Genomic DNA, 23,370 nt, shown 5'->3' with positions numbered 1-23,370 from the left:
TGCTGAACGCTTTCGCAGTGCCAGTAGTTCACGTATTTTAGAAAAACGTTCCTTTTCTCGCGGGGAACGCAGCCCGTCTCCGGAGTGGAAGCAGGTTCCACGTCCGAAGTCGAAACAAAAGCAAAAATCTGTGCAAAAGCCGACGCACAAGCCCTTGCCCCGCCCCGTAGTCGAATCTCGGCCGTCGGTTGCTACCGGACGTCGTCAACAACGTCCTGTGGCGAGCAGTCAGCCAGCGCCTACTACAAGTGTGTCGGAAGACAGGCGGGAAGAGGTTGTACGACAGTTAAAGGAAATGTTGCACTGCTCTGATGTGAATCTCGTAATGGACACTACGACGTCTCAGGCAACGAACCCGGCCCAACATTCGGTTAAGCGTAAGGCTGAAGATACTCCCCAGCGGCGCACGCGCCCCTCTTCGCAGGATTCCGCGTCTGCACCTCCCACACAAGAACCGCCTACTTCGGTTGCACCGTCTGCACGTTGTGACTGGGCAGACGATATGGAGGAGGAGGGTGAGTCCACTCCTGCCGTCTAATTTGTGTTATTTGTTTTTCCCTGTAGTCTATGGTAGCACGCCCTCCATCTGTCGTAGCTACTATTAATCTTAATAAATTGGAGTCACCGGTGAAGTTTGCTAGTTTTGTGGGGTTTTTAAATTACATTGCTGCTGACGTAGTGTTTTTGCAGGAGGTTGTGATAGATCTACTACACTCAATTCCGGGCTATCAAGTTCTCTTGAACTTTGATATCGAGTGTAATTGTGGTACTGCTATTTTAATTCGTGTTGATCTTGACTATAGTAATGTTGCTACCATTCCTAATGGTCGTGGTGTGGCTTGCACGATCAACAACGTCCGATATATTAACGTGTACGCCCCTTCTGGAGCCGACGGGCAGCCGCATCGCCGTGTGTTTTACAGTAGTGACATTTGTCACCTTTTACGGGGCCCCCACCTGCCTGTAGTCATGGGCGGTGATTTTAACTGCGTGCTGGAAGATAGAGATCAGGAGCCACGGCCGTATAAGTGCCTAGAATTACAGACGCTCGTTACGGAGATGAATTTAATTGACTCGTGGTGTTATTTACACCCGCGGGACGTGGGATTTACTTTCTTTTACCCCACGGGAAGGAGTCGGCTCGATAGAATTTATGTTTCTCGTGATAAACAGCACTGTATTACGGAATCCTCTATTCACCCCGTGATTTTTTCCGATCATTGTGCGTATGTCTGCCGCTTTCATTCTCTATTGGCAATTAAACCCCGCGCAAGTCGATTATGGAAGTTTAATGTGCGACATCTCTCACACCCACATTTTGCGCCGGTTATCGTGCGTGTGTGGCAGAGGGTGCTGAAATATCGCGGTCTATATGACACCACTTTGTCTTGGTGGGTAGAATTTGTTAAGCCGGCATTCCGCAAGACCATCCTGGAGTTCAGTCAGGATGTTGCTCATTGGGAGCGATCTACATTGAAATTTTACGAAAGCTGTTTAAATGATGCCATCCACCTGCACACAAATAATCCCGCACTTCGGATGGCGACGATTCGGCGTATAAAACACCGTCTTCTGGACTTGCAAAGGGAATCGTTGCGCGGATCTGTCGTACGGAGCCGGGCCCCCGGGCCGCTTGTTGATGAAGCGCCTTCCGTATTTCATCAGCTGCGCGAACGCCGGCGCGCAAAGCGACGTTACGTCACAGAGCTGGAATCAGCTGACGGTGCGCGGCTTCATAGCCAGGCGGCAATTCTTGCCGAGGCCCACCGTCACTTCGTCGAACTTTTCAGTGCGAAATACACTGATGCTGTCGCGATTTCCGAGCTTCTCCACGACGTTCCATACGTCTTATCCGTAGCGGATCGCCGTCGCCTCACAGAAAACTTTACCGTGGAGGAAGTGCGTGATGTCTTAACCCTCTGTTCCCAGAATAAATCACCGGGCGCTGATGGGTTGCCACCGGAATTTTATATGCATTTTTGGCACTTGTTTGGCTCGGCCCTGACTGATGTTTTTAATGAAATATTAAATGGCGTGGATGTCCCCGCGTCCTTCCTGGAAGGTATTGTGGTCTTGGCTCCAAAGGTTCCAGTCACCAGGAAACTGTGCAATCTGAGACCGATCACCCTTCTTAATGGTGACTATAAACTCTTTACCAAATGTGTCTCCTCTCGCTTGAAGCTGGTCATGAAAAAACTGATTAGTCCCTATCAATACTGTGCAGTGCCGAAACGCACTCTCTATGGTGCAGTGTCGACATACCGGGATGCCATTGCCTATGCTTCGACGAATAGGATTCCTTTTGGCATTTTATCCATCGATTTTGCAATGGCTTTTGACAGAGTTAGCCACTTATATCTCCGGCGAGTGCTACAGAAATTTGGTTTCGGTGTAAAGTATATAACTATGATTTTTAACCTTTTCAAAAATTCCACCTCACGGATTAGCATCAATGGCTTGTTGTCAGAACCTGTTCCGCTCTGCTGTTCAGTCAAACAAGGGTGCCCTCTGTCCATGGCGCTTTACGCAATTTCCTTAGATCCTTTGTTGCGAAATTTGCACAGTGTTTGTAGGGGAATCCGTATTGGGGATGAGAAGCACGTTTGTCGCGCGTATGCTGACGACCTTGGCCTCTTGGTGTCCTCAGCTACCGACTTCGATAAAATACGCGCGGTTCTCACCCAGTATGAACGAGCATCCGGTGCGAGCATCAATACCCGTAAGACGGTTTTTCTGCCTATTTATGCGGCGACACGGGGCTTCAAACGCCCATGGTTTACAGTGAAACAGGAACACAAAATATTGGGTGTTCGCTTTCAAGCCAATCTGTTACAGACTGCGTCCTACAACTGGCGTATTGTCTTAAATGGCATAAGAGCTATGGCTAGCCTGTCTGCTACTCGCACCCTAGCATTAACACAGCGGGTGCGTTTAATCAATGTTTTCTTGCTCAGTAAGGCCTGGTATCTCGCTCAGTTATTTCAGGTACCTAAGAATTTGGGCAGAGCTATAACACAGGCAGTCTATTGGCTATTGTGGCGGGGACATATTTTCAAGGTGTCTTACGACACATGTACTTTGCCGCGCGAACAGGGTGGACTCGGCCTCATTCATTTTGCTATGAAAGCCGCTGCGTTGCTCCTTCATCGGACGAGCGTCACCATAGAACAGGATCCGTCGGGTCCAACAGCTGTTCTGTTCGCTATTCATCGTCCTCTATCTGAAGAAGCACCTCTCGACCCGACTACAATACCGTTTCAGCTGCGTCATGTTCGTGAATATTTCATTCAGAAAAGTTATCTCGCCGCTGACATCCTCGACCATCGAACACGAACTGTGAAAGGTGTCTACCAGGGACTACGCGGACGGCCAGTCGGCAATAAGATGGAGGCGCGCTACCCGCGATCTGCGTGGAGGACGGCGTGGGCTCACGTTCACGCTCCCTTCCTGTCAGCGGAAGTCAGCAGCTTTTGGTACCAAGTGGTTAACAGAATCCTCCCCACCAACGAAAAGCTGAGCCGCATCCACTTATCTCCATCGAGCTTGTGTGAAGACTGTCGACAGGACGACACCTTAGAACATCGTTTCGTGTGCCTGAGGTCACAGTCGACTTGGAACATTGCCGCCAGGATGCTCGCACTTATCAATCGGACCAGCGTTGCCAGTTTTTCTGCGGACACGGCTTTGATCCCGGACTTCAAACCATATCCGCATACGAAGCGTGCCGCCACTGCATGGATCGTGGCTCACACTGTGTTCGCCATCCTGCACTTGCGACTGACGGACGACTATGCCTATCTGGTTTATTTGTCCACGCAACATGACCTCACTAAAACCAGGAAAGACTATCACAAACTATTTGCCAATTTTCTGCAAATTGCACTCGCATTTGCCCACGACAAACTGTTGTAATCCACACTTCACTGCTGCGACCTTTATTTCCTTCTGTGTTTGGAATTGTCTCCGGCTCCGGAAACATAGTTAATGCAAATTGAATGCTACAGGAAGAGTGAATAATTGAACAAGTACGATGCTTACGCTTGTGCAGGACTGCAACGTGGAAATTACGACGAAAAGTTTAATACAGTTTTCTCCTGTGTTCGTGTGTGTGTGTGTTTAGCTGTCATTCAGTGATTTCTTTATGTTTTTATTCCTTATTTTCATCGTCTGGTTCCTACGACATCGGCGTCCCATCACGGATGCGTGGCGCACGAGCTGGTTTTGGTTTTCAAGAAAGGAGAATTTTTACTTTATTTTAACCCGTCGGAGAGACTTGTGTTTTCCTTCGACTTGTTGGACAGACAGTTCGGCAAGTTCAGGAGTCTACTCATTCCTTTGACATGTGTCGCTCTTTTTATTTTTTATGACTTTTTTCATTCCTTATTTTAATGGCCGCCACGAAGCATTTTGAACATCATATCATGGGACGTGTGAATGGTGTTCCTTCCCTATGACTGAGAGGACTAACTCAGGCAGTATTTGCGTTTTTATTTTTTTTTTTTTTTTTTTTTTCCAAATTTTATTCTTGCTTTTAATTGCGTTTAGGTGAACAGCGCATGATGCGCTATTATTATATCTTTATTTTATGGAGTGTAGGCGCAATGCGACTGATTCGCTGTCATTATAGGCATGTACTTTCACTTCAAGAGGTTTTTGGTTTTCCTTCGATGCTTCGCTAGCGGTGAACAGCTACAAGAAACATTCCTCGCGGAAATTCAGTATCTCCGATTCCATAACTTCAACTTGAACATCAACGTCTTTCACAGGAAGTCGACGTTCGAGGAATCATACCGAGAAGTTTACGATTTTCAACTGCATGGACAGTGCGACAATTCGTCTTTTCTGTTTGCAAGAAGCACCGTTTCATTTTATAGCTAAAGAAGCTCGCCGAAGAAGGCGTATTTGGAGAGCGCAAGGCCGGGCTATAAGGGGAGTTGGGAGGCCCGAAAAAAAAAAAAAAAAAAAGAAAAAAAAAAAGAAAAAAAAAGTTGCCAATTTTGGCGTCTCATTTTTGTGCCGTTGCTGTGTGTTCTCGTGGAGTAGGACGCAGCTCATGTGACGCGCGTGTTGCGTAGGTAGCGTGGCCGAGCGGTCTCAGGCGCTGGTTTCAGGCACAAGTCTCTTCGGAGGCGTGGGTTCGAATCCCACTGCTGCCAAACGTGTAATGTTTCCTGCATCGAAGTCACATGCACTCATTGCCCGCAAAGGAAACAGCACAACAAGGCGTGAGCGTCTGCTTCGTGAAGTGTCGTAGAACAGTACGTGGTGCAACGGCAGGATTTGTAGGCGCCTTTTGCTCTCATCACTGCTGGCGTTCGTCTCCACGATATGCGTCCAGAGCATGCCGCTCTATAGCGTGCGAGAGTGGATTTTTTACAGTTGTCGTCAGTTAATCGTGGGTGGTTGCTGCGTTCGCTGGAGGAGCACTGGCGTTGTAATCCGGTGTAGTCTAGTGGCTAGGATACCTGGCTCTCACCCAGGAGGCCCGGGTTCGATTCCCGGTACCGGAAATGCGCGTTTTTGTTGCTCCTCTTATGCGACTTGTCTCGACTGACGCTACGCTGACGCGTGCAGAAAGCCACGTTAAGTATGATTCGTGGCAACACCCGACGGCGAGAGAGATGCTGTGTCTGTCCACTTGTTATCGAGTCACATGTCTGTAGTCAAGAGGCTTGGAGGACTGCAAGACATTGCCACGGAGGTGAATGCAGCTAACCACTGTAGTTAGTGTCCCGACAGCGCAGGCACGTTCATCTGCTCGTATGCATGTGATGGAGACCGTGTCTGCCACTGCTGTGGCGTACACCTTGGCCTAGGCTTTGCTGTGTATCGACACTTGCATTCCAGCCAGCTGCTTTCGGGGGCGCCTCCGTGGCCGTGATCGTCTAGTGGTTAGGACATTGCGTTGTGGCCGCAATAACCCAGGTTCGAATCCTGGTCACGGCAATTTTGAAAGTTTTTCCTTGCTGCCGTTGCATTGACGATAGTGCACGAGTACTCGAAATCACAGTGCTTTCTTGGTTTTTCACTCGTGTTCCGCAGGCCGCAGTTTGTACTTGAGCTCACATATGTTTGTTACATGGAGCATTCTAGCTCCGCCTGACAGGTACAGCTACGATACTTTAGTGGTTACGGAAAGCCCAGGTTCGAAACCTGGTCACGGCACGAAAACGTCTCTTGATGCTGTCTCCTTAACTACGACAGCTACAGACAAGTGGCGTCGCTACCATATGGCGGGCACGGCATTTTCTTGTTGTGGGTGGCCTAAAGAGACGCTTCCAGTGGGAGAGCAGTGAAAATACATGGCACGGCGATTGCCAAGATACTTCCATTTCGAAGTGATCTTTGTAGTACAAAGGAAACGTTTTGCCGCCGCTCTTGCAAGGGTAACGTGGCCGAGCGGTCTAAGGCGCTGGTTTTAGGCACCAGTCTCTTCTGAGGCGTGGGTTCGAATCCCACCGTTGCCAATTTTGGCGTCTCATTTTTGTGCCGTTGCTGTGTGTTCTCGTGGAGTAGGACGCAGCTCATGTGACGCGCGTGTTGCGTAGGTAGCGTGGCCGAGCGGTCTCAGGCGCTGGTTTCAGGCACAAGTCTCTTCGGAGGCGTGGGTTCGAATCCCACTGCTGCCAAACGTGTAATGTTTCCTGCATCGAAGTCACATGCACTCATTGCCCGCAAAGGAAACAGCACAACAAGGCGTGAGCGTCTGCTTCGTGAAGTGTCGTAGAACAGTACGTGGTGCAACGGCAGGATTTGTAGGCGCCTTTTGCTCTCATCACTGCTGGCGTTCGTCTCCACGATATGCGTCCAGAGCATGCCGCTCTATAGCGTGCGAGAGTGGATTTTTTACAGTTGTCGTCAGTTAATCGTGGGTGGTTGCTGCGTTCGCTGGAGGAGCACTGGCGTTGTAATCCGGTGTAGTCTAGTGGCTAGGATACCTGGCTCTCACCCAGGAGTCCCGGGTTCGATTCCCGGTACCAGAAATGCGCGTTTTTGTTGCTCGTCTTATGCGACTTGTCTCGACTTGTCTCGACTGACGCTACGCTGACGCGTGCAGAAAGCCACGTTAAGTATGATTCGTGGCAACACCCGACGGCGAGAGAGATGCTGTGTCTGTCCACTTGTTATCGAGTCACATGTCTGTAGTCAAGAGGCTTGGAGGACTGCAAGACATTGCCACGGAGGTGAATGCAGCTAACCACTGTAGTTAGTGTCCCGACAGCGCAGGCACGTTCATCTGCTCGTATGCATGTGATGGAGACCGTGTCTGCCACTGCTGTGGCGTACACCTTGGCCTAGGCTTTGCTGTGTATCGACACTTGCATTCCAGCCAGCTGCTTTCGGGGGCGCCTCCGTGGCCGTGATCGTCTAGTGGTTAGGACATTGCGTTGTGGCCGCAATAACCCAGGTTCGAATCCTGGTCACGGCAATTTTGAAAGTTTTTCCTTGCTGCCGTTGCATTGACGATAGTGCACGAGTACTCGAAATCACAGTGCTTTCTTGGTTTTTCACTCGTGTTCCGCAGGCCGCAGTTTGTACTTGAGCTCACATATGTTTGTTACATGGAGCATTCTAGCTCCGCCTGACAGGTACAGCTACGATACTTTAGTGGTTACGGAAAGCCCAGGTTCGAAACCTGGTCACGGCACGAAAACGTCTCTTGATGCTGTCTCCTTAACTACGACAGCTACAGACAAGTGGCGTCGCTACCATATGGCGGGCACGGCATTTTCTTGTTGTGGGTGGCCTAAAGAGACGCTTCCAGTGGGAGAGCAGTGAAAATACATGGCACGGCGATTGCCAAGATACTTCCATTTCGAAGTGATCTTTGTAGTACAAAGGAAACGTTTTGCCGCCGCTCTTGCAAGGGTAACGTGGCCGAGCGGTCTAAGGCGCTGGTTTTAGGCACCAGTCTCTTCTGAGGCGTGGGTTCGAATCCCACCGTTGCCAATTTTGGCGTCTCATTTTTGTGCCGTTGCTGTGTGTTCTCGTGGAGTAGGACGCAGCTCATGTGACGCGCGTGTTGCGTAGGTAGCGTGGCCGAGCGGTCTCAGGCGCTGGTTTCAGGCACAAGTCTCTTCGGAGGCGTGGGTTCGAATCCCACTGCTGCCAAACGTGTAATGTTTCCTGCATCGAAGTCACATGCACTCATTGCCCGCAAAGGAAACAGCACAACAAGGCGTGAGCGTCTGCTTCGTGAAGTGTCGTAGAACAGTACGTGGTGCAACGGCAGGATTTGTAGGCGCCTTTTGCTCTCATCACTGCTGGCGTTCGTCTCCACGATATGCGTCCAGAGCATGCCGCTCTATAGCGTGCGAGAGTGGATTTTTTACAGTTGTCGTCAGTTAATCGTGGGTGGTTGCTGCGTTCGCTGGAGGAGCACTGGCGTTGTAATCCGGTGTAGTCTAGTGGCTAGGATACCTGGCTCTCACCCAGGAGGCCCGGGTTCGATTCCCGGTACCGGAAATGCGCGTTTTTGTTGCTCCTCTTATGCGACTTGTCTCGACTTTGCTCGACTGACGCTACGCTGACGCGTGCAGAAAGCCACGTTAAGTATGATTCGTGGCAACACCCGACGGCGAGAGAGATGCTGTGTCTGTCCACTTGTTATCGAGTCACATGTCTGTAGTCAAGAGGCTTGGAGGACTGCAAGACATTGCCACGGAGGTGAATGCAGCTAACCACTGTAGTTAGTGTCCCGACAGCGCAGGCACGTTCATCTGCTCGTATGCATGTGATGGAGACCGTGTCTGCCACTGCTGTGGCGTACACCTTGGCCTAGGCTTTGCTGTGTATCGACACTTGCATTCCAGCCAGCTGCTTTCGGGGGCGCCTCCGTGGCCGTGATCGTCTAGTGGTTAGGACATTGCGTTGTGGCCGCAATAACCCAGGTTCGAATCCTGGTCACGGCAATTTTGAAAGTTTTTCCTTGCTGCCGTTGCATTGACGATAGTGCACGAGTACTCGAAATCACAGTGCTTTCTTGGTTTTTCACTCGTGTTCCGCAGGCCGCAGTTTGTACTTGAGCTCACATATGTTTGTTACATGGAGCATTCTAGCTCCGCCTGACAGGTACAGCTACGATACTTTAGTGGTTACGGAAAGCCCAGGTTCGAAACCTGGTCACGGCACGAAAACGTCTCTTGATGCTGTCTCCTTAACTACGACAGCTACAGACAAGTGGCGTCGCTACCATATGGCGGGCACGGCATTTTCTTGTTGTGGGTGGCCTAAAGAGACGCTTCCAGTGGGAGAGCAGTGAAAATACATGGCACGGCGATTGCCAAGATACTTCCATTTCGAAGTGATCTTTGTAGTACAAAGGGAACGTTTTGCCGCCGCTCTTGCAAGGGTAACGTGGCCGAGCGGTCTAAGGCGCTGGTTTTAGGCACCAGTCTCTTCTGAGGCGTGGGTTCGAATCCCACCGTTGCCAATTTTGGCGTCTCATTTTTGTGCCGTTGCTGTGTGTTCTCGTGGAGTAGGTCGCAGCTCATGTGACGCGCGTGTTGCGTAGGTAGCGTGGCCGAGCGGTCTCAGGCGCTGGTTTCAGGCACAAGTCTCTTCGGAGGCGTGGGTTCGAATCCCACTGCTGCCAAACGTGTAATGTTTCCTGCATCGAAGTCACATGCACTCATTGCCCGCAAAGGAAACAGCACAACAAGGCGTGAGCGTCTGCTTCGTGAAGTGTCGTAGAACAGTACGTGGTGCAACGGCAGGATTTGTAGGCGCCTTTTGCTCTCATCACTGCTGGCGTTCGTCTCCACGATATGCGTCCAGAGCATGCCGCTCTATAGCGTGCGAGAGTGGATTTTTTACAGTTGTCGTCAGTTAATCGTGGGTGGTTGCTGCGTTCGCTGGAGGAGCACTGGCGTTGTAATCCGGTGTAGTCTAGTGGCTAGGATACCTGGCTCTCACCCAGGAGTCCCGGGTTCGATTCCCGGTACCGGAAATGCGCGTTTTTGTTGCTCCTCTTATGCGACTTGTCTCGACTGACGCTACGCTGACGCGTGCAGAAAGCCACGTTAAGTATGATTCGTGGCAACACCCGACGGCGAGAGAGATGCTGTGTCTGTCCACTTGTTATCGAGTCACATGTCTGTAGTCAAGAGGCTTGGAGGACTGCAAGACATTGCCACGGAGGTGAATGCAGCTAACCACTGTAGTTAGTGTCCCGACAGCGCAGGCACGTTCATCTGCTCGTATGCATGTGATGGAGACCGTGTCTGCCACTGCTGTGGCGTACACCTTGGCCTAGGCTTTGCTGTGTATCGACACTTGCATTCCAGCCAGCTGCTTTCGGGGGCGCCTCCGTGGCCGTGATCGTCTAGTGGTTAGGACATTGCGTTGTGGCCGCAATAACCCAGGTTCGAATCCTGGTCACGGCAATTTTGAAAGTTTTTCCTTGCTGCCGTTGCATTGACGATAGTGCACGAGTACTCGAAATCACAGTGCTTTCTTGGTTTTTCACTCGTGTTCCGCAGGCCGCAGTTTGTACTTGAGCTCACATATGTTTGTTACATGGAGCATTCTAGCTCCGCCTGACAGGTACAGCTACGATACTTTAGTGGTTACGGAAAGCCCAGGTTCGAAACCTGGTCACGGCACGAAAACGTCTCTTGATGCTGTCTCCTTAACTACGACAGCTACAGACAAGTGGCGTCGCTACCATATGGCGGGCACGGCATTTTCTTGTTGTGGGTGGCCTAAAGAGACGCTTCCAGTGGGAGAGCAGTGAAAATACATGGCACGGCGATTGCCAAGATACTTCCATTTCGAAGTGATCTTTGTAGTACAAAGGGAACGTTTTGCCGCCGCTCTTGCAAGGGTAACGTGGCCGAGCGGTCTAAGGCGCTGGTTTTAGGCACCAGTCTCTTCGGAGGCGTGGGTTCGAATCCCACCGTTGCCAATTTTGGCGTCTCATTTTTGTGCCGTTGCTGTGTGTTCTCGTGGAGTAGGACGCAGCTCATGTGACGCGCGTGTTGCGTAGGTAGCGTGGCCGAGCGGTCTCAGGCGCTGGTTTCAGGCACAAGTCTCTTCGGAGGCGTGGGTTCGAATCCCACTGCTGCCAAACGTGTAATGTTTCCTGCATCGAAGTCACATGCACTCATTGCCCGCAAAGGAAACAGCACAACAAGGCGTGAGCGTCTGCTTCGTGAAGTGTCGTAGAACAGTACGTGGTGCAACGGCAGGATTTGTAGGCGCCTTTTGCTCTCATCACTGCTGGCGTTCGTCTCCACGATATGCGTCCAGAGCATGCCGCTCTATAGCGTGCGAGAGTGGATTTTTTACAGTTGTCGTCAGTTAATCGTGGGTGGTTGCTGCGTTCGCTGGAGGAGCACTGGCGTTGTAATCCGGTGTAGTCTAGTGGCTAGGATACCTGGCTCTCACCCAGGAGTCCCGGGTTCGATTCCCGGTACCAGAAATGCGCGTTTTTGTTGCTCGTCTTATGCGACTTGTCTCGACTTGTCTCGACTGACGCTACGCTGACGCGTGCAGAAAGCCACGTTAAGTATGATTCGTGGCAACACCCGACGGCGAGAGAGATGCTGTGTCTGTCCACTTGTTATCGAGTCACATGTCTGTAGTCAAGAGGCTTGGAGGACTGCAAGACATTGCCACGGAGGTGAATGCAGCTAACCACTGTAGTTAGTGTCCCGACAGCGCAGGCACGTTCATCTGCTCGTATGCATGTGATGGAGACCGTGTCTGCCACTGCTGTGGCGTACACCTTGGCCTAGGCTTTGCTGTGTATCGACACTTGCATTCCAGCCAGCTGCTTTCGGGGGCGCCTCCGTGGCCGTGATCGTCTAGTGGTTAGGACATTGCGTTGTGGCCGCAATAACCCAGGTTCGAATCCTGGTCACGGCAATTTTGAAAGTTTTTCCTTGCTGCCGTTGCATTGACGATAGTGCACGAGTACTCGAAATCACAGTGCTTTCTTGGTTTTTCACTCGTGTTCCGCAGGCCGCAGTTTGTACTTGAGCTCACATATGTTTGTTACATGGAGCATTCTAGCTCCGCCTGACAGGTACAGCTACGATACTTTAGTGGTTACGGAAAGCCCAGGTTCGAAACCTGGTCACGGCACGAAAACGTCTCTTGATGCTGTCTCCTTAACTACGACAGCTACAGACAAGTGGCGTCGCTACCATATGGCGGGCACGGCATTTTCTTGTTGTGGGTGGCCTAAAGAGACGCTTCCAGTGGGAGAGCAGTGAAAATACATGGCACGGCGATTGCCAAGATACTTCCATTTCGAAGTGATCTTTGTAGTACAAAGGAAACGTTTTGCCGCCGCTCTTGCAAGGGTAACGTGGCCGAGCGGTCTAAGGCGCTGGTTTTAGGCACCAGTCTCTTCTGAGGCGTGGGTTCGAATCCCACCGTTGCCAATTTTGGCGTCTCATTTTTGTGCCGTTGCTGTGTGTTCTCGTGGAGTAGGACGCAGCTCATGTGACGCGCGTGTTGCGTAGGTAGCGTGGCCGAGCGGTCTCAGGCGCTGGTTTCAGGCACAAGTCTCTTCGGAGGCGTGGGTTCGAATCCCACTGCTGCCAAACGTGTAATGTTTCCTGCATCGAAGTCACATGCACTCATTGCCCGCAAAGGAAACAGCACAACAAGGCGTGAGCGTCTGCTTCGTGAAGTGTCGTAGAACAGTACGTGGTGCAACGGCAGGATTTGTAGGCGCCTTTTGCTCTCATCACTGCTGGCGTTCGTCTCCACGATATGCGTCCAGAGCATGCCGCTCTATAGCGTGCGAGAGTGGATTTTTTACAGTTGTCGTCAGTTAATCGTGGGTGGTTGCTGCGTTCGCTGGAGGAGCACTGGCGTTGTAATCCGGTGTAGTCTAGTGGCTAGGATACCTGGCTCTCACCCAGGAGGCCCGGGTTCGATTCCCGGTACCGGAAATGCGCGTTTTTGTTGCTCCTCTTATGCGACTTGTCTCGACTTTGCTCGACTGACGCTACGCTGACGCGTGCAGAAAGCCACGTTAAGTATGATTCGTGGCAACACCCGACGGCGAGAGAGATGCTGTGTCTGTCCACTTGTTATCGAGTCACATGTCTGTAGTCAAGAGGCTTGGAGGACTGCAAGACATTGCCACGGAGGTGAATGCAGCTAACCACTGTAGTTAGTGTCCCGACAGCGCAGGCACGTTCATCTGCTCGTATGCATGTGATGGAGACCGTGTCTGCCACTGCTGTGGCGTACACCTTGGCCTAGGCTTTGCTGTGTATCGACACTTGCATTCCAGCCAGCTGCTTTCGGGGGCGCCTCCGTGGCCGTGATCGTCTAGTGGTTAGGACATTGCGTTGTGGCCGCAATAACCCAGGTTCGAATCCTGGTCACGGCAATTTTGAAAGTTTTTCCTTGCTGCCGTTGCATTGACGATAGTGCACGAGTACTCGAAATCACAGTGCTTTCTTGGTTTTTCACTCGTGTTCCGCAGGCCGCAGTTTGTACTTGAGCTCACATATGTTTGTTACATGGAGCATTCTAGCTCCGCCTGACAGGTACAGCTACGATACTTTAGTGGTTACGGAAAGCCCAGGTTCGAAACCTGGTCACGGCACGAAAACGTCTCTTGATGCTGTCTCCTTAACTACGACAGCTACAGACAAGTGGCGTCGCTACCATATGGCGGGCACGGCATTTTCTTGTTGTGGGTGGCCTAAAGAGACGCTTCCAGTGGGAGAGCAGTGAAAATACATGGCACGGCGATTGCCAAGATACTTCCATTTCGAAGTGATCTTTGTAGTACAAAGGGAACGTTTTGCCGCCGCTCTTGCAAGGGTAACGTGGCCGAGCGGTCTAAGGCGCTGGTTTTAGGCACCAGTCTCTTCTGAGGCGTGGGTTCGAATCCCACCGTTGCCAATTTTGGCGTCTCATTTTTGTGCCGTTGCTGTGTGTTCTCGTGGAGTAGGTCGCAGCTCATGTGACGCGCGTGTTGCGTAGGTAGCGTGGCCGAGCGGTCTCAGGCGCTGGTTTCAGGCACAAGTCTCTTCGGAGGCGTGGGTTCGAATCCCACTGCTGCCAAACGTGTAATGTTTCCTGCATCGAAGTCACATGCACTCATTGCCCGCAAAGGAAACAGCACAACAAGGCGTGAGCGTCTGCTTCGTGAAGTGTCGTAGAACAGTACGTGGTGCAACGGCAGGATTTGTAGGCGCCTTTTGCTCTCATCACTGCTGGCGTTCGTCTCCACGATATGCGTCCAGAGCATGCCGCTCTATAGCGTGCGAGAGTGGATTTTTTACAGTTGTCGTCAGTTAATCGTGGGTGGTTGCTGCGTTCGCTGGAGGAGCACTGGCGTTGTAATCCGGTGTAGTCTAGTGGCTAGGATACCTGGCTCTCACCCAGGAGTCCCGGGTTCGATTCCCGGTACCGGAAATGCGCGTTTTTGTTGCTCCTCTTATGCGACTTGTCTCGACTGACGCTACGCTGACGCGTGCAGAAAGCCACGTTAAGTATGATTCGTGGCAACACCCGACGGCGAGAGAGATGCTGTGTCTGTCCACTTGTTATCGAGTCACATGTCTGTAGTCAAGAGGCTTGGAGGACTGCAAGACATTGCCACGGAGGTGAATGCAGCTAACCACTGTAGTTAGTGTCCCGACAGCGCAGGCACGTTCATCTGCTCGTATGCATGTGATGGAGACCGTGTCTGCCACTGCTGTGGCGTACACCTTGGCCTAGGCTTTGCTGTGTATCGACACTTGCATTCCAGCCAGCTGCTTTCGGGGGCGCCTCCGTGGCCGTGATCGTCTAGTGGTTAGGACATTGCGTTGTGGCCGCAATAACCCAGGTTCGAATCCTGGTCACGGCAATTTTGAAAGTTTTTCCTTGCTGCCGTTGCATTGACGATAGTGCACGAGTACTCGAAATCACAGTGCTTTCTTGGTTTTTCACTCGTGTTCCGCAGGCCGCAGTTTGTACTTGAGCTCACATATGTTTGTTACATGGAGCATTCTAGCTCCGCCTGACAGGTACAGCTACGATACTTTAGTGGTTACGGAAAGCCCAGGTTCGAAACCTGGTCACGGCACGAAAACGTCTCTTGATGCTGTCTCCTTAACTACGACAGCTACAGACAAGTGGCGTCGCTACCATATGGCGGGCACGGCATTTTCTTGTTGTGGGTGGCCTAAAGAGACGCTTCCAGTGGGAGAGCAGTGAAAATACATGGCACGGCGATTGCCAAGATACTTCCATTTCGAAGTGATCTTTGTAGTACAAAGGAAACGTTTTGCCGCCGCTCTTGCAAGGGTAACGTGGCCGAGCGGTCTAAGGCGCTGGTTTTAGGCACCAGTCTCTTCTGAGGCGTGGGTTCGAATCCCACCGTTGCCAATTTTGGCGTCTCATTTTTGTGCCGTTGCTGTGTGTTCTCGTGGAGTAGGACGCAGCTCATGTGACGCGCGTGTTGCGTAGGTAGCGTGGCCGAGCGGTCTCAGGCGCTGGTTTCAGGCACAAGTCTCTTCGGAGGCGTGGGTTCGAATCCCACTGCTGCCAAACGTGTAATGTTTCCTGCATCGAAGTCACATGCACTCATTGCCCGCAAAGGAAACAGCACAACAAGGCGTGAGCGTCTGCTTCGTGAAGTGTCGTAGAACAGTACGTGGTGCAACGGCAGGATTTGTAGGCGCCTTTTGCTCTCATCACTGCTGGCGTTCGTCTCCACGATATGCGTCCAGAGCATGCCGCTCTATAGCGTGCGAGAGTGGATTTTTTACAGTTGTCGTCAGTTAATCGTGGGTGGTTGCTGCGTTCGCTGGAGGAGCACTGGCGTTGTAATCCGGTGTAGTCTAGTGGCTAGGATACCTGGCTCTCACCCAGGAGTCCCGGGTTCGATTCCCGGTACCGGAAATGCGCGTTTTTGTTGCTCCTCTTATGCGACTTGTCTCGACTTTGCTCGACTGACGCTACGCTGACGCGTGCAGAAAGCCACGTTAAGTATGATTCGTGGCAACACCCGACGGCGAGAGAGATGCTGTGTCTGTCCACTTGTTATCGAGTCACATGTCTGTAGTCAAGAGGCTTGGAGGACTGCAAGACATTGCCACGGAGGTGAATGCAGCTAACCACTGTAGTTAGTGTCCCGACAGCGCAGGCACGTTCATCTGCTCGTATGCATGTGATGGAGACCGTGTCTGCCACTGCTGTGGCGTACACCTTGGCCTAGGCTTTGCTGTGTATCGACACTTGCATTCCAGCCAGCTGCTTTCGGGGGCGCCTCCGTGGCCGTGATCGTCTAGTGGTTAGGACATTGCGTTGTGGCCGCAATAACCCAGGTTCGAATCCTGGTCACGGCAATTTTGAAAGATTTTCCTTGCTGCCGTTGCATTGACGATAGTGCACGAGTACTCGAAATCACAGTGCTTTCTTGGTTTTTCACTCGTGTTCCGCAGGCCGCAGTTTGTACTTGAGCTCACATATGTTTGTTACATGGAGCATTCTAGCTCCGCCTGACAGGTACAGCTACGATACTTTAGTGGTTACGGAAAGCCCAGGTTTGAAACCTGGTCACGGCACGAAAACGTCTCTTGATGCTGTCTCCTTAACTACGACAGCTACAGACAAGTGGCGTCGCTACCATATGGCGGGCACGGCATTTTCTTGTTGTGGGTGGCCTAAAGAGACGCTTCCAGTGGGAGAGCAGTGAAAATACATGGCACGGCGATTGCCAAGATACTTCCATTTCGAAGTGATCTTTGTAGTACAAAGGAAACGTTTTGCCGCCGCTCTTGCAAGGGTAACGTGGCCGAGCGGTCTAAGGCGCTGGTTTTAGGCACCAGTCTCTTCTGAGGCGTGGGTTCGAATCCCACCGTTGCCAATTTTGGCGTCTCATTTTTGTGCCGTTGCTGTGTGTTCTCGTGGAGTAGGACGCAGCTCATGTGACGCGCGTGTTGCGTAGGTAGCGTGGCCGAGCGGTCTCAGGCGCTGGTTTCAGGCACAAGTCTCTTCGGAGGCGTGGGTTCGAATCCCACTGCTGCCAAACGTGTAATGTTTCCTGCATCGAAGTCACATGCACTCATTGCCCGCAAAGGAAACAGCACAACAAGGCGTGAGCGTCTGCTTCGTGAAGTGTCGTAGAACAGTACGTGGTGCAACGGCAGGATTTGTAGGCGCCTTTTGCTCTCATCACTGCTGGCGTTCGTCTCCACGATATGCGTCCAGAGCATGCCGCTCTATAGCGTGCGAGAGTGGATTTTTTACAGTTGTCGTCAGTTAATCGTGGGTGGTTGCTGCGTTCGCTGGAGGAGCACTGGCGTTGTAATCCGGTGTAGTCTAGTGGCTAGGATACCTGGCTCTCACCCAGGAGGCCCGGGTTCGATTCCCGGTACCGGAAATGCGCGTTTTTGTTGCTCCTCTTATGCGACTTGTCTCGACTTTGCTCGACTGACGCTACGCTGACGCGTGCAGAAAGCCACGTTAAGTATGATTCGTGGCAACACCCGACGGCGAGAGAGATGCTGTGTCTGTCCACTTGTTATCGAGTCACATGTCTGTAGTCAAGAGGCTTGGAGGACTGCAAGACATTGCCACGGAGGTGAATGCAGCTAACCACTGTAGTTAGTGTCCCGACAGCGCAGGCACGTTCATCTGCTCGTATGCATGTGATGGAGACCGTGTCTGCCACTGCTGTGGCGTACACCTTGGCCTAGGCTTTGCTGTGTATCGACACTTGCATTCCAGCCAGCTGCTTTCGGGGGCGCCTCCGTGGCCGTGATCGTCTAGTGGTTAGGACATTGCGTTGTGGCCGCAATAACCCAGGTTCGAATCCTGGTCACGGCAATTTTGAAAGTTTTTCCTTGCTGCCGTTGCATTGACGATAGTGCACGAGTACTCGAAATCACAGTGCTTTCTTGGTTTTTCACTCGTGTTCCGCAGGCCGCAGTTTGTACTTGAGCTCACATATGTTTGTTACATGGAGCATTCTAGCTCCGCCTGACAGGTACAGCTACGATACTTTAGTGGTTACGGAAAGCCCAGGTTCGAAACCTGGTCACGGCACGAAAACGTCTCTTGATGCTGTCTCCTTAACTACGACAGCTACAGACAAGTGGCGTCGCTACCATATGGCGGGCACGGCATTTTCTTGTTGTGGGTGGCCTAAAGAGACGCTTCCAGTGGGAGAGCAGTGAAAATACATGGCACGGCGATTGCCAAGATACTTCCATTTCGAAGTGATCTTTGTAGTACAAAGGGAACGTTTTGCCGCCGCTCTTGCAAGGGTAACGTGGCCGAGCGGTCTAAGGCGCTGGTTTTAGGCACCAGTCTCTTCTGAGGCGTGGGTTCGAATCCCACCGTTGCCAATTTTGGCGTCTCATTTTTGTGCCGTTGCTGTGTGTTCTCGTGGAGTAGGTCGCAGCTCATGTGACGCGCGTGTTGCGTAGGTAGCGTGGCCGAGCGGTCTCAGGCGCTGGTTTCAGGCACAAGTCTCTTCGGAGGCGTGGGTTCGAATCCCACTGCTGCCAAACGTGTAATGTTTCCTGCATCGAAGTCACATGCACTCATTGCCCGCAAAGGAAACAGCACAACAAGGCGTGAGCGTCTGCTTCGTGAAGTGTCGTAGAACAGTACGTGGTGCAACGGCAGGATTTGTAGGCGCCTTTTGCTCTCATCACTGCTGGCGTTCGTCTCCACGATATGCGTCCAGAGCATGCCGCTCTATAGCGTGCGAGAGTGGATTTTTTACAGTTGTCGTCAGTTAATCGTGGGTGGTTGCTGCGTTCGCTGGAGGAGCACTGGCGTTGTAATCCGGTGTAGTCTAGTGGCTAGGATACCTGGCTCTCACCCAGGAGGCCCGGGTTCGATTCCCGGTACCGGAAATGCGCGTTTTTGTTGCTCCTCTTATGCGACTTGTCTCGACTTTGCTCGACTGACGCTACGCTGACGCGTGCAGAAAGCCACGTTAAGTATGATTCGTGGCAACACCCGACGGCGAGAGAGATGCTGTGTCTGTCCACTTGTTATCGAGTCACATGTCTGTAGTCAAGAGGCTTGGAGGACTGCAAGACATTGCCACGGAGGTGAATGCAGCTAACCACTGTAGTTAGTGTCCCGACAGCGCAGGCACGTTCATCTGCTCGTATGCATGTGATGGAGACCGTGTCTGCCACTGCTGTGGCGTACACCTTGGCCTAGGCTTTGCTGTGTATCGACACTTGCATTCCAGCCAGCTGCTTTCGGGGGCGCCTCCGTGGCCGTGATCGTCTAGTGGTTAGGACATTGCGTTGTGGCCGCAATAACCCAGGTTCGAATCCTGGTCACGGCAATTTTGAAAGTTTTTCCTTGCTGCCGTTGCATTGACGATAGTGCACGAGTACTCGAAATCACAGTGCTTTCTTGGTTTTTCACTCGTGTTCCGCAGGCCGCAGTTTGTACTTGAGCTCACATATGTTTGTTACATGGAGCATTCTAGCTCCGCCTGACAGGTACAGCTACGATACTTTAGTGGTTACGGAAAGCCCAGGTTCGAAACCTGGTCACGGCACGAAAACGTCTCTTGATGCTGTCTCCTTAACTACGACAGCTACAGACAAGTGGCGTCGCTACCATATGGCGGGCACGGCATTTTCTTGTTGTGGGTGGCCTAAAGAGACGCTTCCAGTGGGAGAGCAGTGAAAATACATGGCACGGCGATTGCCAAGATACTTCCATTTCGAAGTGATCTTTGTAGTACAAAGGGAACGTTTTGCCGCCGCTCTTGCAAGGGTAACGTGGCCGAGCGGTCTAAGGCGCTGGTTTTAGGCACCAGTCTCTTCTGAGGCGTGGGTTCGAATCCCACCGTTGCCAATTTTGGCGTCTCATTTTTGTGCCGTTGCTGTGTGTTCTCGTGGAGTAGGTCGCAGCTCATGTGACGCGCGTGTTGCGTAGGTAGCGTGGCCGAGCGGTCTCAGGCGCTGGTTTCAGGCACAAGTCTCTTCGGAGGCGTGGGTTCGAATCCCACTGCTGCCAAACGTGTAATGTTTCCTGCATCGAAGTCACATGCACTCATTGCCCGCAAAGGAAACAGCACAACAAGGCGTGAGCGTCTGCTTCGTGAAGTGTCGTAGAACAGTAAGTGGTGCAACGGCAGGATTTGTAGGCGCCTTTTGCTCTCATCACTGCTGGCGTTCGTCTCCACGATATGCGTCCAGAGCATGCCGCTCTATAGCGTGCGAGAGTGGATTTTTTACAGTTGTCGTCAGTTAATCGTGGGTGGTTGCTGCGTTCGCTGGAGGAGCACTGGCGTTGTAATCCGGTGTAGTCTAGTGGCTAGGATACCTGGCTCTCACCCAGGAGTCCCGGGCTCGATTCCCGGTACCGGAAATGCGCGTTTTTGTTGCTCCTCTTATGCGACTTGTCTCGACTGACGCTACGCTGACGCGTGCAGAAAGCCACGTTAAGTATGATTCGTGGCAACACCCGACGGCGAGAGAGATGCTGTGTCTGTCCACTTGTTATCGAGTCACATGTCTGTAGTCAAGAGGCTTGGAGGACTGCAAGACATTGCCACGGAGGTGAATGCAGCTAACCACTGTAGTTAGTGTCCCGACAGCGCAGGCACGTTCATCTGCTCGTATGCATGTGATGGAGACCGTGTCTGCCACTGCTGTGGCGTACACCTTGGCCTAGGCTTTGCTGTGTATCGACACTTGCATTCCAGCCAGCTGCTTTCGGGGGCGCCTCCGTGGCCGTGATCGTCTAGTGGTTAGGACATTGCGTTGTGGCCGCAATAACCCAGGTTCGAATCCTGGTCACGGCAATTTTGAAAGTTTTTCCTTGCTGCCGTTGCATTGACGATAGTGCACGAGTACTCGAAATCACAGTGCTTTCTTGGTTTTTCACTCGTGTTCCGCAGGCCGCAGTTTGTACTTGAGCTCACATATGTTTGTTACATGGAGCATTCTAGCTCCGCCTGACAGGTACAGCTACGATACTTTAGTGGTTACGGAAAGCCCAGGTTCGAAACCTGGTCACGGCACGAAAACGTCTCTTGATGCTGTCTCCTTAACTACGACAGCTACAGACAAGTGGCGTCGCTACCATATGGCGGGCACGGCATTTTCTTGTTGTGGGTGGCCTAAAGAGACGCTTCCAGTGGGAGAGCAGTGAAAATACATGGCACGGCGATTGCCAAGATACTTCCATTTCGAAGTGATCTTTGTAGTACAAAGGGAACGTTTTGCCGCCGCTCTTGCAAGGGTAACGTGGCCGAGCGGTCTAAGGCGCTGGTTTTAGGCACCAGTCTCTTCTGAGGCGTGGGTTCGAATCCCACCGTTGCCAATTTTGGCGTCTCATTTTTGTGCCGTTGCTGTGTGTTCTCGTGGAGTAGGTCGCAGCTCATGTGACGCGCGTGTTGCGTAGGTAGCGTGGCCGAGCGGTCTCAGGCGCTGGTTTCAGGCACAAGTCTCTTCGGAGGCGTGGGTTCGAATCCCACTGCTGCCAAACGTGTAATGTTTCCTGCATCGAAGTCACATGCACTCATTGCCCGCAAAGGAAACAGCACAACAAGGCGTGAGCGTCTGCTTCGTGAAGTGTCGTAGAACAGTACGTGGTGCAACGGCAGGATTTGTAGGCGCCTTTTGCTCTCATCACTGCTGGCGTTCGTCTCCACGATATGCGTCCAGAGCATGCCGCTCTATAGCGTGCGAGAGTGGATTTTTTACAGTTGTCGTCAGTTAATCGTGGGTGGTTGCTGCGTTCGCTGGAGGAGCACTGGCGTTGTAATCCGGTGTAGTCTAGTGGCTAGGATACCTGGCTCTCACCCAGGAGTCCCGGGCTCGATTCCCGGTACCGGAAATGCGCGTTTTTGTTGCTCCTCTTATGCGACTTGTCTCGACTGACGCTACGCTGACGCGTGCAGAAAGCCACGTTAAGTATGATTCGTGGCAACACCCGACGGCGAGAGAGATGCTGTGTCTGTCCACTTGTTATCGAGTCACATGTCTGTAGTCAAGAGGCTTGGAGGACTGCAAGACATTGCCACGGAGGTGAATGCAGCTAACCACTGTAGTTAGTGTCCCGACAGCGCAGGCACGTTCATCTGCTCGTATGCATGTGATGGAGACCGTGTCTGCCACTGCTGTGGCGTACACCTTGGCCTAGGCTTTGCTGTGTATCGACACTTGCATTCCAGCCAGCTGCTTTCGGGGGCGCCTCCGTGGCCGTGATCGTCTAGTGGTTAGGACATTGCGTTGTGGCCGCAATAACCCAGGTTCGAATCCTGGTCACGGCAATTTTGAAAGTTTTTCCTTGCTGCCGTTGCATTGACGATAGTGCACGAGTACTCGAAATCACAGTGCTTTCTTGGTTTTTCACTCGTGTTCCGCAGGCCGCAGTTTGTACTTGAGCTCACATATGTTTGTTACATGGAGCATTCTAGCTCCGCCTGACAGGTACAGCTACGATACTTTAGTGGTTACGGAAAGCCCAGGTTCGAAACCTGGTCACGGCACGAAAACGTCTCTTGATGCTGTCTCCTTAACTACGACAGCTACAGACAAGTGGCGTCGCTACCATATGGCGGGCACGGCATTTTCTTGTTGTGGGTGGCCTAAAGAGACGCTTCCAGTGGGAGAGCAGTGAAAATACATGGCACGGCGATTGCCAAGATACTTCCATTTCGAAGTGATCTTTGTAGTACAAAGGAAACGTTTTGCCGCCGCTCTTGCAAGGGTAACGTGGCCGAGCGGTCTAAGGCGCTGGTTTTAGGCACCAGTCTCTTCTGAGGCGTGGGTTCGAATCCCACCGTTGCCAATTTTGGCGTCTCATTTTTGTGCCGTTGCTGTGTGTTCTCGTGGAGTAGGACGCAGCTCATGTGACGCGCGTGTTGCGTAGGTAGCGTGGCCGAGCGGTCTCAGGCGCTGGTTTCAGGCACAAGTCTCTTCGGAGGCGTGGGTTCGAATCCCACTGCTGCCAAACGTGTAATGTTTCCTGCATCGAAGTCACATGCACTCATTGCCCGCAAAGGAAACAGCACAACAAGGCGTGAGCGTCTGCTTCGTGAAGTGTCGTAGAACAGTACGTGGTGCAACGGCAGGATTTGTAGGCGCCTTTTGCTCTCATCACTGCTGGCGTTCGTCTCCACGATATGCGTCCAGAGCATGCCGCTCTATAGCGTGCGAGAGTGGATTTTTTACAGTTGTCGTCAGTTAATCGTGGGTGGTTGCTGCGTTCGCTGGAGGAGCACTGGCGTTGTAATCCGGTGTAGTCTAGTGGCTAGGATACCTGGCTCTCACCCAGGAGTCCCGGGTTCGATTCCCGGTACCAGAAATGCGCGTTTTTGTTGCTCCTCTTATGCGACTTGTCTCGACTTGTCTCGACTGACGCTACGCTGACGCGTGCAGAAAGCCACGTTAAGTATGATTCGTGGCAACACCCGACGGC

General features: G+C 52.1%; 37 non-coding genes across 37 annotated transcripts; all 37 read left to right on the top strand.

Annotated features, from left to right (window-relative positions):
- The first annotated feature begins 5,438 nt into the window (after positions 1 to 5,438).
- Positions 5,439 to 5,510, top strand: Trnae-cuc (transfer RNA glutamic acid (anticodon CUC)). Its single transcript has one exon. It is a non-coding gene; the product is annotated as a tRNA-Glu (tRNA).
- Positions 5,511 to 5,874: 364 nt separating this feature from the next.
- On the top strand, positions 5,875 to 5,946 carry Trnah-gug (transfer RNA histidin (anticodon GUG)). The gene has a single exon. It is a non-coding gene; the product is annotated as a tRNA-His (tRNA).
- A 439-nt stretch (positions 5,947 to 6,385) lies between these two features.
- On the top strand, positions 6,386 to 6,467 carry Trnal-uag (transfer RNA leucine (anticodon UAG)). Its single transcript has one exon. It is a non-coding gene; the product is annotated as a tRNA-Leu (tRNA).
- A 444-nt stretch (positions 6,468 to 6,911) lies between these two features.
- On the top strand, positions 6,912 to 6,983 carry Trnae-cuc (transfer RNA glutamic acid (anticodon CUC)). The gene has a single exon. It is a non-coding gene; the product is annotated as a tRNA-Glu (tRNA).
- Positions 6,984 to 7,357: 374 nt separating this feature from the next.
- On the top strand, positions 7,358 to 7,429 carry Trnah-gug (transfer RNA histidin (anticodon GUG)). Its single transcript has one exon. It is a non-coding gene; the product is annotated as a tRNA-His (tRNA).
- Positions 7,430 to 7,868: 439 nt separating this feature from the next.
- Trnal-uag (transfer RNA leucine (anticodon UAG)) lies at positions 7,869 to 7,950 on the top strand. Its single transcript has one exon. It is a non-coding gene; the product is annotated as a tRNA-Leu (tRNA).
- Positions 7,951 to 8,394: 444 nt separating this feature from the next.
- Positions 8,395 to 8,466, top strand: Trnae-cuc (transfer RNA glutamic acid (anticodon CUC)). Its single transcript has one exon. It is a non-coding gene; the product is annotated as a tRNA-Glu (tRNA).
- Positions 8,467 to 8,840: 374 nt separating this feature from the next.
- Positions 8,841 to 8,912, top strand: Trnah-gug (transfer RNA histidin (anticodon GUG)). Its single transcript has one exon. It is a non-coding gene; the product is annotated as a tRNA-His (tRNA).
- A 439-nt stretch (positions 8,913 to 9,351) lies between these two features.
- Trnal-uag (transfer RNA leucine (anticodon UAG)) lies at positions 9,352 to 9,433 on the top strand. The gene has a single exon. It is a non-coding gene; the product is annotated as a tRNA-Leu (tRNA).
- Positions 9,434 to 9,877: 444 nt separating this feature from the next.
- Positions 9,878 to 9,949, top strand: Trnae-cuc (transfer RNA glutamic acid (anticodon CUC)). The gene has a single exon. It is a non-coding gene; the product is annotated as a tRNA-Glu (tRNA).
- A 364-nt stretch (positions 9,950 to 10,313) lies between these two features.
- Trnah-gug (transfer RNA histidin (anticodon GUG)) lies at positions 10,314 to 10,385 on the top strand. Its single transcript has one exon. It is a non-coding gene; the product is annotated as a tRNA-His (tRNA).
- A 439-nt stretch (positions 10,386 to 10,824) lies between these two features.
- On the top strand, positions 10,825 to 10,906 carry Trnal-uag (transfer RNA leucine (anticodon UAG)). Its single transcript has one exon. It is a non-coding gene; the product is annotated as a tRNA-Leu (tRNA).
- Positions 10,907 to 11,350: 444 nt separating this feature from the next.
- Trnae-cuc (transfer RNA glutamic acid (anticodon CUC)) lies at positions 11,351 to 11,422 on the top strand. Its single transcript has one exon. It is a non-coding gene; the product is annotated as a tRNA-Glu (tRNA).
- A 374-nt stretch (positions 11,423 to 11,796) lies between these two features.
- On the top strand, positions 11,797 to 11,868 carry Trnah-gug (transfer RNA histidin (anticodon GUG)). Its single transcript has one exon. It is a non-coding gene; the product is annotated as a tRNA-His (tRNA).
- Positions 11,869 to 12,307: 439 nt separating this feature from the next.
- On the top strand, positions 12,308 to 12,389 carry Trnal-uag (transfer RNA leucine (anticodon UAG)). The gene has a single exon. It is a non-coding gene; the product is annotated as a tRNA-Leu (tRNA).
- A 444-nt stretch (positions 12,390 to 12,833) lies between these two features.
- Positions 12,834 to 12,905, top strand: Trnae-cuc (transfer RNA glutamic acid (anticodon CUC)). Its single transcript has one exon. It is a non-coding gene; the product is annotated as a tRNA-Glu (tRNA).
- Positions 12,906 to 13,279: 374 nt separating this feature from the next.
- On the top strand, positions 13,280 to 13,351 carry Trnah-gug (transfer RNA histidin (anticodon GUG)). Its single transcript has one exon. It is a non-coding gene; the product is annotated as a tRNA-His (tRNA).
- Positions 13,352 to 13,790: 439 nt separating this feature from the next.
- On the top strand, positions 13,791 to 13,872 carry Trnal-uag (transfer RNA leucine (anticodon UAG)). Its single transcript has one exon. It is a non-coding gene; the product is annotated as a tRNA-Leu (tRNA).
- A 444-nt stretch (positions 13,873 to 14,316) lies between these two features.
- On the top strand, positions 14,317 to 14,388 carry Trnae-cuc (transfer RNA glutamic acid (anticodon CUC)). Its single transcript has one exon. It is a non-coding gene; the product is annotated as a tRNA-Glu (tRNA).
- A 364-nt stretch (positions 14,389 to 14,752) lies between these two features.
- On the top strand, positions 14,753 to 14,824 carry Trnah-gug (transfer RNA histidin (anticodon GUG)). The gene has a single exon. It is a non-coding gene; the product is annotated as a tRNA-His (tRNA).
- A 439-nt stretch (positions 14,825 to 15,263) lies between these two features.
- On the top strand, positions 15,264 to 15,345 carry Trnal-uag (transfer RNA leucine (anticodon UAG)). Its single transcript has one exon. It is a non-coding gene; the product is annotated as a tRNA-Leu (tRNA).
- A 444-nt stretch (positions 15,346 to 15,789) lies between these two features.
- Trnae-cuc (transfer RNA glutamic acid (anticodon CUC)) lies at positions 15,790 to 15,861 on the top strand. Its single transcript has one exon. It is a non-coding gene; the product is annotated as a tRNA-Glu (tRNA).
- A 374-nt stretch (positions 15,862 to 16,235) lies between these two features.
- Trnah-gug (transfer RNA histidin (anticodon GUG)) lies at positions 16,236 to 16,307 on the top strand. The gene has a single exon. It is a non-coding gene; the product is annotated as a tRNA-His (tRNA).
- A 439-nt stretch (positions 16,308 to 16,746) lies between these two features.
- Positions 16,747 to 16,828, top strand: Trnal-uag (transfer RNA leucine (anticodon UAG)). The gene has a single exon. It is a non-coding gene; the product is annotated as a tRNA-Leu (tRNA).
- A 444-nt stretch (positions 16,829 to 17,272) lies between these two features.
- Positions 17,273 to 17,344, top strand: Trnae-cuc (transfer RNA glutamic acid (anticodon CUC)). The gene has a single exon. It is a non-coding gene; the product is annotated as a tRNA-Glu (tRNA).
- A 374-nt stretch (positions 17,345 to 17,718) lies between these two features.
- Trnah-gug (transfer RNA histidin (anticodon GUG)) lies at positions 17,719 to 17,790 on the top strand. The gene has a single exon. It is a non-coding gene; the product is annotated as a tRNA-His (tRNA).
- Positions 17,791 to 18,229: 439 nt separating this feature from the next.
- Trnal-uag (transfer RNA leucine (anticodon UAG)) lies at positions 18,230 to 18,311 on the top strand. The gene has a single exon. It is a non-coding gene; the product is annotated as a tRNA-Leu (tRNA).
- A 444-nt stretch (positions 18,312 to 18,755) lies between these two features.
- Trnae-cuc (transfer RNA glutamic acid (anticodon CUC)) lies at positions 18,756 to 18,827 on the top strand. Its single transcript has one exon. It is a non-coding gene; the product is annotated as a tRNA-Glu (tRNA).
- A 374-nt stretch (positions 18,828 to 19,201) lies between these two features.
- Positions 19,202 to 19,273, top strand: Trnah-gug (transfer RNA histidin (anticodon GUG)). Its single transcript has one exon. It is a non-coding gene; the product is annotated as a tRNA-His (tRNA).
- A 439-nt stretch (positions 19,274 to 19,712) lies between these two features.
- Positions 19,713 to 19,794, top strand: Trnal-uag (transfer RNA leucine (anticodon UAG)). The gene has a single exon. It is a non-coding gene; the product is annotated as a tRNA-Leu (tRNA).
- A 444-nt stretch (positions 19,795 to 20,238) lies between these two features.
- Positions 20,239 to 20,310, top strand: Trnae-cuc (transfer RNA glutamic acid (anticodon CUC)). Its single transcript has one exon. It is a non-coding gene; the product is annotated as a tRNA-Glu (tRNA).
- A 364-nt stretch (positions 20,311 to 20,674) lies between these two features.
- Trnah-gug (transfer RNA histidin (anticodon GUG)) lies at positions 20,675 to 20,746 on the top strand. The gene has a single exon. It is a non-coding gene; the product is annotated as a tRNA-His (tRNA).
- A 439-nt stretch (positions 20,747 to 21,185) lies between these two features.
- On the top strand, positions 21,186 to 21,267 carry Trnal-uag (transfer RNA leucine (anticodon UAG)). The gene has a single exon. It is a non-coding gene; the product is annotated as a tRNA-Leu (tRNA).
- A 444-nt stretch (positions 21,268 to 21,711) lies between these two features.
- Positions 21,712 to 21,783, top strand: Trnae-cuc (transfer RNA glutamic acid (anticodon CUC)). Its single transcript has one exon. It is a non-coding gene; the product is annotated as a tRNA-Glu (tRNA).
- A 364-nt stretch (positions 21,784 to 22,147) lies between these two features.
- On the top strand, positions 22,148 to 22,219 carry Trnah-gug (transfer RNA histidin (anticodon GUG)). The gene has a single exon. It is a non-coding gene; the product is annotated as a tRNA-His (tRNA).
- A 439-nt stretch (positions 22,220 to 22,658) lies between these two features.
- Positions 22,659 to 22,740, top strand: Trnal-uag (transfer RNA leucine (anticodon UAG)). The gene has a single exon. It is a non-coding gene; the product is annotated as a tRNA-Leu (tRNA).
- A 444-nt stretch (positions 22,741 to 23,184) lies between these two features.
- On the top strand, positions 23,185 to 23,256 carry Trnae-cuc (transfer RNA glutamic acid (anticodon CUC)). Its single transcript has one exon. It is a non-coding gene; the product is annotated as a tRNA-Glu (tRNA).
- Positions 23,257 to 23,370: the final 114 nt, after the last annotated feature.

Source organism: Schistocerca cancellata, unplaced genomic scaffold (genome assembly GCF_023864275.1).
Source record: "Schistocerca cancellata isolate TAMUIC-IGC-003103 unplaced genomic scaffold, iqSchCanc2.1 HiC_scaffold_434, whole genome shotgun sequence".
Lineage (NCBI taxonomy): Eukaryota > Metazoa > Arthropoda > Insecta > Orthoptera > Acrididae > Schistocerca > Schistocerca cancellata.
This window is presented reverse-complemented; position numbering and strand designations above follow the sequence as displayed.